Consider the following 13,706-nt stretch of genomic DNA (forward strand, 5'->3'; position numbering starts at 1 on the left):
TACTGTGGGAGCTGACCAGTCCCTCTCAGGCCCTTTCTTTCTCCCATAAGTTCCCTGTAGATCTTCCTTATTGGTCTTACAATTCACTACCTCAGTAGCTGCCAGTTGGAAGTGCAATCCACACATGTGGTTTTTGGCCTACCATAACAAATGTAACATGAAATGAATGCATAAACCTACCCAATACTTCAGTTAATAAAAACGTTAACTTCAGTGATGGCAGATGTATGCAAAATAACTGCAAAACCACAGCAGGAGGAAGCATACAAACCTCCTGATCTCTATTAACATCTGCTTAGGATGTTCTCACTGTACGTGGCAAACAGTAATTCCTGTAACTTTCCTGTTTTATAGAAGCATCATAGTTCACCTGATTTGTGATATGAGATAATGAGCTAAGGTCTTAGAGGAAAGTAATACAGGAAACTCTTAGTTTCAATAAGGACAGAGTTATATCTTTAACTGTGAATTTGCAGGGTTTTCCAAATTTAAGACAGGCCATTTTAAAAATGACCAGGGAAAAAACAAATATGAAAAATGGATGACTTTGTAACTTAAAATAATATTAAAATAATTTTCTTGGATTTTCACTTTATTTTGAAAAGACCTTCAAAGAAGGGTTGCCAAAATGTTATTAATAAGGTGTAAAATGGTTCATATTTTAAGTTTCTTCACATTTCATTAAAAATTAAAAAAAAGATTTCTGCAAAGTAAACTTAGCTTAGATGCATGTTTTTTCAGCAAAATGGGTCATTGATGTAAACCAGTGAACATTCTTTGGTTTTCCACGATTTGATGAAAATTAGACGTATTCTATTAAACTCATATGATGAATGTGCAAAATCATTTTAAACAGAAAAGAAAAACATATCTAAATAGGCTTTTTACAGCAGATTTTAAACTGTACATGGCTTTGGTCAGAAGACTTGGAAAGAGTTCAATTTCTTTGAGCTACGAGACAGAAAGCCAAAGTTATCAGCAGAAGTAAATTGATGTTGCTCCACCAAACGCATTGAAGCCATACTAATGGCAAAGGAATCATGCTGATTGACATCAGATGAGGATATGGCCTCATTTTGTCTCCTGGGTGAATGAGATTTTCAGTGTTCAAGAAAACACTGTTACTCCGCGTAGCACTATCGTCCTAAACATTGGCACACTTTTTAAACTGTTGATTTTCCAAAGATTCTGTAAACTAAATCAGGGGAAACAGGATAAAACAGTTTCCTGTTTCCTAAGATCATGATGTGGCACTCTTCATTGCTACTCTGAGCTTGCACAAATTCACTGTAATCTGCTTGAACATGGACTTCTGCCTGTGAATGTTGTCTGGCCACCAGGCTGATGCTCTTCTATTTTTGTTAGAAAAAGTCGATACATTCCTAAGGAACCGACACTTGCCGGTTTAGCAGTTTAAAAGAAAAGAAAATTAGGCTGCTTCAAGCTCTGTACCAGCCGTGACTGATGCAGCCTCCCAGACAGAGCCCTGGTGGGTGCACACTGCCAGCCATGTGCCAGACTGCAGGCCGTGTTCCCCTCCTGCACTGGTGCCGGATACTAGTGGGGAATTCACTTGTGGGAACTGTGCTCAGGTGGAGGAACTTCTCTGCATGGTGACAGAACTCAGAGAGGAGATGAGCAAGCTGGGGACCATCAGGGAGTGTGGGAGGAAGACTGACCACTGGAATAATGCCCTATGCTTCCTGTCTCCAAACCAACAGGCAGGCATGCCTTCTGTGACGGAGGATGCCTCATCCTCTGTCCAATCACCTGAGGAGAGAAATTTAGGAGATGAAGGGCAATGACAGCAGGTTCCTGCCCAGCAGCAGCGGGCATGTCTCCCCTGTGCCAGCCTCAGCCTCCAAGATTCCCTTGCACAATATACAATATAGCTCTGTAAATGGAACCAAACCTCAATGAGGATTACGAGTCTAGAAATGTTCCCTAGGTTAAGACATCCTACGCCATCCATCAAAATGGCCTCTGTCAAGAAGAAAAGACAGTTTTTTGTCATAGGGGACTCCCTTCTGAAAGGAACAGAAGGCCTGACCTGTAGACCAGACCCATTACATAAGGAAGTCTGCTGACTACCTGGGCCTCGGTTAGAGATGCGGAAAGAAAACTTCCAGCCCTGGTCAGACCCACAGATTATTGTCTTCTATTGATTTTCCAAGTAGGCAGTAATGAAATCCATACAAGAAATCTGAGAGCAATTAAAAGGGACTTCAGGGCCTTGGGATGTATGGTGGAGGGATCAGGGGCACAGGCAGTGTTCTCATCTGTCATTCCAACTACAGGGAATGATGAGGGGAGGAATAGGAAGAGCCAAGAAATAAATACCTGCCTCCGAACCCAGTGTGAGGAGCATAACTTCGGGTTCTTAGATCATGGGTTGGCTGGCACAGTGCCAGGCTTGCTGTCCAAGGACGGGGTGCATTTGTCCCCAAGGGGCAAAAGGATATATACCAAGAATCTAGCAGGGCTCAGTAATAGACCTTTAAACTAGATGTTAAAAAAGGAGGGAGACAAGCCCAAGCCTGATAGAAAAAAGCCTGCGAATGGCACTCCAGTGTCTGGGGAATGGTGTGCTGGCAAGGACCTTTGGTCCGTTACCTCAGAGGAAGTGGGGGATAGCACTTCAAATGGCAACACAGATGTAAAGATTACTAATGTGTTAGAAAATTCAGTGAGTAGTCACTTAGGAACTGAGACTGTTAAGACTCAGGAGTGCAGCAAGATCAACAGCTCAGCCGAAGTGCATCTACACCAATGTACGCAGCATGGGCAATAAACAAAAGGAACTAGAAGCAGATGTGATGCAAGACCATAATATAATTACCATCATGGAAAAGTGGTGGGGTGACTGGCGTAACTGGAGTGCTGCTGTGGCTGGCTATAAATTCTTCAGGCGGAATAGGTGAGGAAGGAGAGGCAGTGGGGTAGCCCTCTATGTTAAAGAATGTTTTGATACTCTAGAGCTTAATGATGGTAATGATAGGGTTGAGTGCTTATGGGTAAAATTCAGTGGACCACCTAACAAGGCAGATATCATGGTGTGAGTCTGCTATAGACCACCCAGCCAGGAAGAATAGGCTGACGAGTTATTCTACAAGAAACTGGGAAAAGGTGGATATCAGAAAGAAGAGGAAAGTATATGAATTTTGGAAAAAGGGGCAGGCATCTCAAGAGGACTACAAGGATGAAGTGAGTTCATGCAGAGAGAAAATCAGAAGGGCTAAAGTCCAACTAGAACTTAAATTGGCCAATTCTGTGAAAGATAATAAAAAATTCTTTCTACAAATATATCAACAACAAAAGGAAGGTCAAGGAGTATTTCTGTCCTTTACTGGATGCAGGGGAGACATCAGTGAAAAAGGATGAGGATATGGCTGAGGTACGTAATGCCTTCTTTGCCTCAGTCTTTCATGGTAAGGTAAGATGTTCTCTGGGTACTGAGCCTCACAAGCCACAAGGCAAGGAGGGAGAACAGAACAAAGCTCCCATGATCCCTGAGGAAATGGCTAGAGACCTGCTTGTCTAATTAGACATTCACAAGTCTGTGGGGCCAGATGGGATCCACTCAAGGGTATTGAGAAAGCTAGTGGAGGTGCTTGCCAAGCTCCTTTTCATCATCTATCAGCAGTCCCGGCTGACTGGGGAAGTTCTGCTTGACTGAAGGCTGGCAGATGTTACACCCATTTACAAGAAGGGGCAGAAGGAGGATCTGGGAAACTACAGGCGTGTTACTCTGACCTCAGTGCCAGGGAAGGTCATGGAACAGGTCATCTTGAGTGCTATCGCACAGCACATGCAAGGCAAACAAGTGATCAGGCCCCATTAGCATTGATTTATTAAAAGCAGGTCCTGCCAAGCTAACCTGATTGCCTTCTGTGACATGACTTACTTAATGGATGAGGGAAAGGCTGTGGGTGTAGTGTACTTGAACTTGAGTAAAGACTTCAACACCATTTCTCACAGCATTCTGCTTCAGAAACTGGCAGCCATTGGCCTGGACAGGCACACCCTCTGCTGGGTGGAAAACTGGCTGGATGGCAGGGCCCAAAGAGTCGTGCTAAATGGAGCTAAATCCAGTTTGAGGCTGGTCACAAATGATGTCCCCCAGGGCTCAGTGCTGGGTCTAGTCCTGTCCAATGTCTTTGTCAATGACCTGGATGAAGGAATTTAATGTACCCTTATTAAGTTTCTGGATGACGCAAAGCTGGGAGAACATGTTAATCTGCTTGAGGGTAGAGAGGCTCTGCAAAGGGATCTGAACAGGCTGGAATGATGGGTTAAAGCCAATGGGATGAAGTTTAACAAGGCCACGTGCCAAGTCCTGCACTTGCGACACAACAACCCCTTGCAGCACTAAGGGCTTGGGGAAGAGTGGCTAGAGAGCAGCTGGCAGAGAAGGGCCTGGGGGTGTTGGCTGACAGCTGATTGAACATGAGCCAGCAGTGTACCCAGGTGGCCAAGAAGGCCAATGACATCTTGGCTTGTATCAAAAACAGCGTGGCCAGCAGGACCAGTGAAGTGATTCTGACCCTGTACTTATCACTGGAGAGGCCGCACCTCAAATACTGTGTTCTGTTTGGGGCTCATCACTATAAGAAATTCATTGAGGCTCTGGAGTATGTCCAGAGAAGAGCAATGAAGCTGGTGAAGGGGCTGGAGAACAAGTTTTATGAGGAGCAGCTCAGGAAGATGGGGTTGTTTAGCCTAGAGAAGAGGAGGCTGAGCAGAGACCTTATCACTGTTTACAGCCTCCTGAAAGCAGGTTGTAGCGAGGTTGGTGTTGGTCTCTTCTCCCAGGTTGCAGGTGATAGGACGAGATGGAATGTCCTCAAGCTGCTCCAGGGGAGGTTCAGATTGAACATTAGGAAAAACTTCACGGAAAGTGTTATCATGCACTGAAACAGGCTGCTCAGGGAAATGCTTGAGTCACCATCTATGGTGGTACTTAAAAGATAGGTAGATTAAGTGCTTAGGCATATGATTTAGTGGACAGGTACGGTTGGAGTTGATGATCTCAAAGGTATTTTTCAACCTAAGAATTCTATGATTCTATGATTTTAAGTGTTTACATTTAATAAGAACCATCATCTGCAGAATTCTGCATCTTCAGAAAAGAATAACATATGGTTCAAAAACCTGCAAAATGATGCTAATATCTTATTAATTCACTGTTGTTATGCCATCCATCTCATTTGTTACCAACTCACCTGCCCCGCCACCCAGAGCTCTTAAATCTTAGTTCTGCTTTCTAACATTTGCAAAAATATACAGAAAATTGAAAATAACTATTTATAAGGTTACTGTGAATTTTTTTTTCCACGCACAGTGCTAATCCATACTTCAGTTGGGTGGACATTTCTTGGCTGCAGGCAGGTGCTAAGCTTTGAAGTGATGATCAAGTGCTGGGCTGTGTCTTGTGCTTGACAGAAGACTGCTGGCTTTGAGGCCACAGTAACCCACATCTCTAGTGACAACTCGTATATTTTTTCAGTGTATCTGGGCCCTAATAATTATATATCCTTGTTAGAGTTTGTCATGCTACCAGCCAACCCTCAAGCTCTCCAAATTGTGTAGCAATAGTATTACATGGAAAGAATAACAAGACATGTACCACATACAAGATATATACAAAACATACCCCGGAGACACAACGGTATAATAAAGGTATAATAAAATCCCGGCGTCACAAATTTTTCAAGTGTACTACAGCCCTATATTTTTTCTGATTGGGGACATTAGCATGTTTGTGATGTGAGGGTCATGGTCTGTGCTATGCAGTAGAGCATAAACTGTTCCCTTGTGAAACGTTCTCTGAATGTTCAGCCTGGTGGCTTGCATTTCTTAAGTGTCAATATTCATTTCTGTTTTCATATCTTTGTACATATATTTTCTTTCTGCCTGCATAGTTTCAGGCTCTCTATTACTTTTCTATTCCAATATAACTTAAACTGATAGTCATCAGACAACAGGCATAAATTCAAGGCATGGATCTGCAAGCATAGGAAGTTTATACCAACTGTTTCTCTTACCGTTTCAAGCTTCAGGAATGGCTGCCATATGACCAGAAATGCTTCTAGTGTGCCTCTTCCAAGATACAAGCCCCATTCCACCTGCTCACAAAATCTCCACACCGGTATGAAATCCATGTCAGTTGTTTCTTTTACATAACATTGTTGTGGTTGTTGCAGTTAGAGCCACACATTATTGAAATGGACTTGTATAATTAACATCAACCGCTAGTCACTGACATCCAAAAAAAAATTAGTCTTTTGAGAATATTTGAAGCAGAGCTTATTTCAGCTCTGAAAAACTGCTCTTGAAGTTTTCTCTCCACAACATTTTGCATCTGTAACACATCTCTTCTTCTAAAGCCACCGATATTTTTTTTCTCAGATGATTTGTATATTTCTTTTTATATATATTAAAAAAATTATGTTTAAGTAAGTTCTCCATATTGTACTCCAGAATGGCATCTTTATTATATTCATTCAAATCCTTTTTCCATTGACTGAAAGACTGAGAAATAACAATACAATAACAGGAAGACCTCCATGCCAGCATAAGAGTCCGTGTGTAGAATGAGAGCAGAATCTTAAATCAAATGGAAAAGTGATCCATTGTAATTATTTGTGTTATGGTATTAAGGGTGTCAGAGATAGCACATCTGGATCTTTTGTACCACAATCACAGTACCCAAACCCATATCTGACAGACAATTTCCTGTAAATAATGTGACAAACTCTTACAGAATGTGGTATGTCTCTTAGAGCTGAAGACATTTTTTAAATCCAACCATTGTAACACAAGCTCTCATTTCCTTCTCCTTTCAGCACACACTTTTGAGTTCAGTAGTCTGTAATTTCTCATTTGTGCTGACAAACAGTGCAGTCCTTGATCAGTTTGCAAGAGGCTCCAGGGATCTATCATGCTTCCCATCAGATTGGGTTGTAAAATTCTGTCTTGTCACTCTGATCACATTCCGGTTCACGTAATTCTCACTCTAGCTCCCTGGATTCCTCTCACAGTTGCAGTAAGTTATGTTTTCATTCACTTCCTCTTCTGGTGAGCCTTGTTGCCACAGGACCCTTACTTTCCACCCCATCTGTTTGCCTGTCTATAAATATATATGGAATTGCAACAGCCTGGGTATTAAGTCAATATGCCCCACACTCCCCTGTTATGGTGATGAGAGTGACTGCAATTAGCTTCCTATGCAGTAACAGAGTGTTGATACATTTATTTGGTATATTCATTCCTTTTCCTATTCACACTACTACTACTATATATATTTTTATTAAACAGTTTCCTCCGTCACTGCTTTTCTTGAAAGAGTCTATTTTAATCCTGTGCCAGAGGATCTCAACAGTATTTACAGCAGTAGACACCTGCCTGGGCAGGAAAACGAAATAAATACTGGAGTTCCTGATGAACAGCTAACATTCATTTCCATGGCTCTGCTTCCTAATATTTGTCACTCTTAATATAAGGCTAATCATTGATACAGCTATTAAGTCTTAGTCAAAGATAGCTTTGACAAACATTTTTTAATAAAAGCCAACACATTCTAAAAGATACAGAGACAGTAGTGAGTACATTCAATTTCTTTCTCGTCCCCAACAGAATCAAATCTATCTTCCTTGGTTTGAATTAACTGTAATAATAAAGAACTTAATGTCATGTTGAGTACTGATAGATGTAATGATTCAGAGTGTAGCTGCTGCTTTAATTCATGAGTATAATCATAGAATCATAGAATCATAGAATAACCAGGTTGGAAGAGACCCACCGGATCATCGAGTCCAACCATTCCTATCAATCACTAAACCATGTCCCTCATCACCTCGTCCACCCATGCCTTAAACACCTCCAGGGAAGGTGACTCAACCACCTCCCTGGGCAGCCTGTTTCAGTGCCCAATGACCCTCTCTGTGAAAAAGTTTTTCCTAATGTTCAGCCTAAATCTCCCCTGGCGGAGCTTGAGGCCATTCCCTCTTGTCCTGTCCCCTGTCACTTGGGAGAAGAGGCCAGCATCCTCCTCTCCACAACTTCCTTTTAGGTAGTTGTAGAGAGCAATGCGGTCTCCCCTCAGACTCCTGTTCTCCAGGCTAAACAACCCCAGCTCACTCAGCTGTTCCTCATAAGGCCTGTTCTCGAGCCCCTTCACCAGCTTTGTTGCTCTTCTCTGGACTCGCTCCAGAGCCTCAACATCCTTCTTGTGATGAGGGGCCCAGAACTGAACACAGGATTCGAGGAGCGGTCTCACCAGTGCCGAGTACAGAGGGAGAATAACCTCCCTGGACCTGCTGGTCACACCGTTTCTGATGCAAGCCAAGATGCCATTGGCCTTCTTGGCCACCTGGGCACACTGCTGGCTCATATTCAGTCGCTGTCAACCAACACCCCCAGGTCTTTGTCCTCCAGGCAGCTTTCCAGCCAGACTTCTCCTAGTCTGTAGCACTGCACAGGGTTGTTGTGCCCCAAGTGCAGGACCTGGCACTTGATCTTGTTAAACCTCATGCCATTGGACTCTGCCCAGCGGTCCAGCCTCTTCAGATCCCTTTGCAGAGCCTCCCTACCCTCCAGCAGATTCACACTTCCCCCCAGCTTAGTGTCATCCACAAACTTGCTAAGGGTGCACTCAATGCCTTCATCCAGGTCATTGATAAAGACGTTGAACAGGGCTGGACCCAGCACTGAGCCCTGGGGAACCCCACTTGTCACTGGCCTCCAGCTGGATTTCACACCATTTACCACCACTCTCTGGGCCCGGCCATCCAACCAGTTTTCCATCCAGGAGAGTGTTTGCCTGTCCAGGCCAGAGGCTGTTTAGGAAACATTAATATTACAGTCAACTCTTGTATTCAGCTGAAACTTTAGCAAGAAAATGCATCGCAACAACAAACTAATCAGTATTCATAGATCACTCCGGGTTTAACTGGTCTGACAAATCTTTTAGATAATAAACACTACAAAAGCACAGTTTGAAACAACTTAGAATAACACTATGTTTATTTGATAGCAGGCATGGAACTACTGACATTTCAGTAGTTTCAGTGGTTAATACCACCCCTGGAACCCACTCCGCTAATTAACTTCCTTACTTTTGCACAAAAACAGACTTTTGGTGTAAAAAGCCGGTGGTCTGAAATGCCTTAAGGCTGTTTTATGAAGCTGCCTGAGAGCACGCTTGGGTTTGTGTATATTTGATGCCTAGTTTTCTTACCGGTTTCTTCCATAGTCTTGTGTGTGCAAGTCCATTAGCACAGTTTAGTTCAGCTTTCATGAAAAAATGGGCCAAACAGTCTTTTCCAACCTTGCAAAGGTTAATGTAGATGAAGAAACTGGAGTCTCTCTGATGAATTTTACTAGCTGAATTTGAGCTCCTCTCACAAATTAGGAAGAATATTATATGTCTCTTATGCCTCTTACAGCCAAAGGACCTCTCCTGTCTCTTATTTCTTCATGCCTTTTCCACTTCTCTGGTTCCTGTATTTTAAAGAATTCTGGACTGCTCAAGTAAATTTTATAAAATCTAGGGGTAAGGGTTTATTGCTGTGGAGACTTGTTATTCTCTACAAAGAGAAATAATTTGTAAGTGGATTTGAAACAGAAAGGGAGAGAGACAACTTTCCCATTCTTCCCCAGTGTCCAGGTTCAGATAGATAAAGGATCCAGCCCCTCTAGCTCCCCAAGAAACCCAAGCAGGCTCAGCATTTTGTGAAATACACTGAGGGTCAGCTTTCAGTTCGAAAAAGTCAGACTTGAAAAGAACAAAAAGCAATTTAATCCAAACCACTGCACAAAAAAGAGAGCCCTTCAGTGAAAGGATGAGAATATTGCTATTGACAAGTGTTAGGAGAAAATCTGCCAGATTTCTTGATGTATAATTATCAAGAATAATCAAATTGCCATGGATAAAGCTAGAAGAGATCCAGGCCTCCCTCTGGTTCATGAATGAAGTCCTAATGTAACATTTCCCCATACAGGCATAGTGCAGTTTCCCCAGCCTGATCCTTGCAGAGGGAGATTTTGGTTCTGGCACAGAACAGCATTGGGTATTTGCTCTGTAACTGGCTGACCCAAGCAACTCAAAGTCAACTATCCCCTCAGCTGAGGAGGGTTGAATTCAACCTAAATCAGCTGAGTTTCTGGCATGCCAGAAAATATTTGGCTAAGTAGTTAAGGCAGGTCTTAGAGCAGAGCCAGAGAACTGGATTTAAATTTTGTGGTTTCAATCCTATTTCAGAATTTAAATTGATAATCCTCCATCTTAATTTAAAAATAAACCCTACTGCCTTGCTTAATCATGTCTCTGAACACACTTGGGACAGATCTGCAGTGCGCCACTATCCTTCCCAGAAGGAAAGTATGTTTCTATCTTGTCAGGCTCATTCTCTTGGCATCCCCAGGGGCTGTACATCTAGCAGAGCTGTCTCTGGCGTACCGTTTGGCTACCAGCTCTCCTCTGATGAACCCCAGCTATGACACTAGCTTCTTAGGGGCCCTGACAGTCAGCCACATTTGGGGCAGATTTGGTATTGCATGAAGAACAGGTTGAACTGGCTTTCAACGTGACAGCCAGGACACAAATGTGGTTTGGGGTCAAATCCCCTTCACGCTGAGCTGAATATATGAAACCCTTGGATCTTGATAAGCTCATATCTTCATTCTTTTTTTCTTTCAGAATAAGCTTTCCTGTTTTGTTTCATTCTTCCTTTGTTTATCAAGTTCATATTTCTTTTTTGTTTGTCTATCTGCCTCTGTATTTTTCTTCATTGTTTTTTGTTTCCAATAACAGACTTATTAACACTCTTTTCATTGTTTATGGCATTCCTGGCATTATTTATTGACTCATTTTTTACCATAAAGTGTAACTTCTTTCTTTTTCTATTCATGCAGTATTTTTCCCCAAATGCAATCCTTTCTGAGAACAACATGTTCCCCCAAAATCACTTAAATGATGTAACAAATCATTCTTCAGAGATAGTTTTACCCACGGGCAACATCTTATCTGTTGCCATTAAATAGTTTCTTGGCTTTGACATGATAAATCACCAGTTTGTGTTAAATAGATTTGGTTTAAAGCCGGGATCCAGCTCCCCTACCAAAGGCAGGGAGTCTTTCTTCCTACCACTCTTTTCTTGTACTATTTAAGATTATAATGATATATGCTTTTTCTCCCTTTGCTATTCCAAAGCACTAAGGTCTTGGCCATGTGTCTTTCCTCTACATGTTTGATTTTATTGGGTAACATTGAGAGGAACAGAACCTTGGACGAGATTGTTGTGAAAAAACAAAACCGACCTTCTCCAACACCCCACAAAAGAAAACTCGTATGGTTTTATTGTTCTATTGAGAATTTATTGTCAAATTCCATTTCAGCGATTCCAGACATGATGATTAAAAAGTGGATGTGGGCTCAGAAAAATGTCTCATGGCTATTTTGAGTCAATTGCTATGTCAAAATGTTCTCTGATAAGAATACCAAGAGGACTCCATGAAGGAGCAGCGCTAGGATCTGTTTCAGCATCATGGTTATGAGAGGACCACTAACGCACAGCAGATGAATCTCGTCTTTCCAGCCCAGACAGTAACCATGGCCTATTTCCTAACAGCTTGGATATTGATTGAGAAAAAATGTCAATGAATCAATAAATAATCAATGTACTATCATGGAACATTATACCAATGCTCTTTCCTGTCTGAAAATTACTATTGATTTTAACAAGTTCAGTATTGTAGGATGGGATTCATGCATGCCAACTTTACCTATCTGCAATGCAAATGACTCATCTAAGCTCTTTTGCTATATATTTTAAAATTATATGGCTCAAATCCTAGTTGTTCTTCTTCCCTTCACTGATTATGAAGGGGTGCCAGACAGGTAGCTCAGATATGGCTGAGGAGATGGGTTAGATGATCTTTAAAGGCTCTGTCTAACCCAAACCATTCTGATTCTATTATATGAGTTTCTGCTCTGTAGCATTTTGCATGTGGCCAGATGGATCCTATCCAAACAGATTTCTCTTTGGTTTATGTTTGGTATTTTGCTGTTTCCACTGAAAAATGCAGGAGAAAACTTCAAGTAAACAGGTATATAAGTTTTGCGACATCAAAGGCAATGGGCTAGAAGAGGCAAACCTACTTCAGCAGCAGGTTGGTAATATTCTGAGTGACTTCACTAACTCAATCCCATTTAAACAGTCATGGTAGCAAATAATCATAGTACTTGAGTTTTATTCCTTAGAGCTTTACAAAGTAAAGACAAATTGCTTAAATAAACAGAAGATCTATTCACCTTACCTTCAGATGAAACTCTTGTATCAAAGTTCCTCAATGAAGACAATAACCTTTCGATGTTGTTTTTAATCTACACTACAGTTTTATTCTGCTCTACTGTTTTAACAGAAGTCTGAGGTATCGTTACCATGTAATCATTATTATTTTAATGCAAGGGCAGGATACGTTGAGAACCATATCCAAAATCAGGCTGTAGACAACCAAATTTTAGATCTATCAACACTTTGCTTTTATACACCTGTCTTCTCCAGAGTAGCATACAGGACCAGACTGGTATCCAAGCCAGATTACATTGTGCCAATCCCGTGTCAATGCTTGTCATAAACTCATAGCAGTAATACTCAAGTTTACAGCTGCCTGGGCAGCAAGAGTGAGCTGTAATTTCCCCTTCATGGCCATCCATTAGGCATCCACAGCTCTAAGCCCCTTCTCCTCCTAACCTCTGGTCCTTTCTTCAAAGAGAACTTTCCTACTCACGGGAAGGAGAAGAAGGAAGATGTAATTCTGTCTGAATTTTGCCATTCTACTCTGAACTTATTCTGTAGTGATAATCCAAGGGTCTAGCTACCATTCCACGATCTGGGTGATTCATGCTCAGCTCCCAGGATTTCAAATCAGAGGTAAGATATGCACAGAAAAAGCAGTCCGGGAAGGAGGAAGGACCAGAAGGACATTTTTCCTTCCAGTGACTATGGCTGGAGAAGAGAGTCATGCTTTTTCTCTGGTCCAACAAAGTTTGAATTCTTCTGGCACAGATTCTGAGGTTCATCAGAGAGAAGGTTCATCAGAAGAGAGAATGTCAGAACATTCTTGTAGCTAGATGACATCCCTGGGAGATGCATGAATTTCTGAAAGCAGCTCTCACTGTTTGGCCTAATGGCCTGAATGCTAGGGGAAGGGTGGGAGATGGGACAGAAACTTTTCTTCTGGATGTGTTTTGAAAGAAAGTGGCTGCTGCAGATGAATTTTACCCCAACCCAGTTCTACCAGTCTAAGACACAGGCGAAGATCTTTGGTCAAGAGAAGCTTTTAATGTATTGATAAGCAACAATTGCATGGCTCTGTCGAGACAGGAACAGTCTGGGTGTTGTCCGAGAGACATGGCTACTTGAGGAGTCTTAAAGTTGAAGAGTATACTACACAGTTTCCTCTTAAAAGGCTCTGTCTGAAGGTGTTTAAAATTGCTCCAAAAGGTGAAGATGGAGTCCAGCAGGACTGGCGAAAACAGCTGGCTTTCAGGGCACAGCAGTTTCATGGCCATCGCCATGCTGTGGAAAACCCCAGCATACCCCTATGACCATCATAAAACATCTTCATGCCTTTAAAAAATCTGCACCCTGATGCTATTTATTTCGTCAGGGAGACAGCCTGGGCCAGCAGCATCCTTGGGG

This window comes from Phaenicophaeus curvirostris, chromosome 1 (assembly GCF_032191515.1).
Source record: "Phaenicophaeus curvirostris isolate KB17595 chromosome 1, BPBGC_Pcur_1.0, whole genome shotgun sequence".
Classification (NCBI taxonomy): domain Eukaryota; kingdom Metazoa; phylum Chordata; class Aves; order Cuculiformes; family Cuculidae; genus Phaenicophaeus; species Phaenicophaeus curvirostris.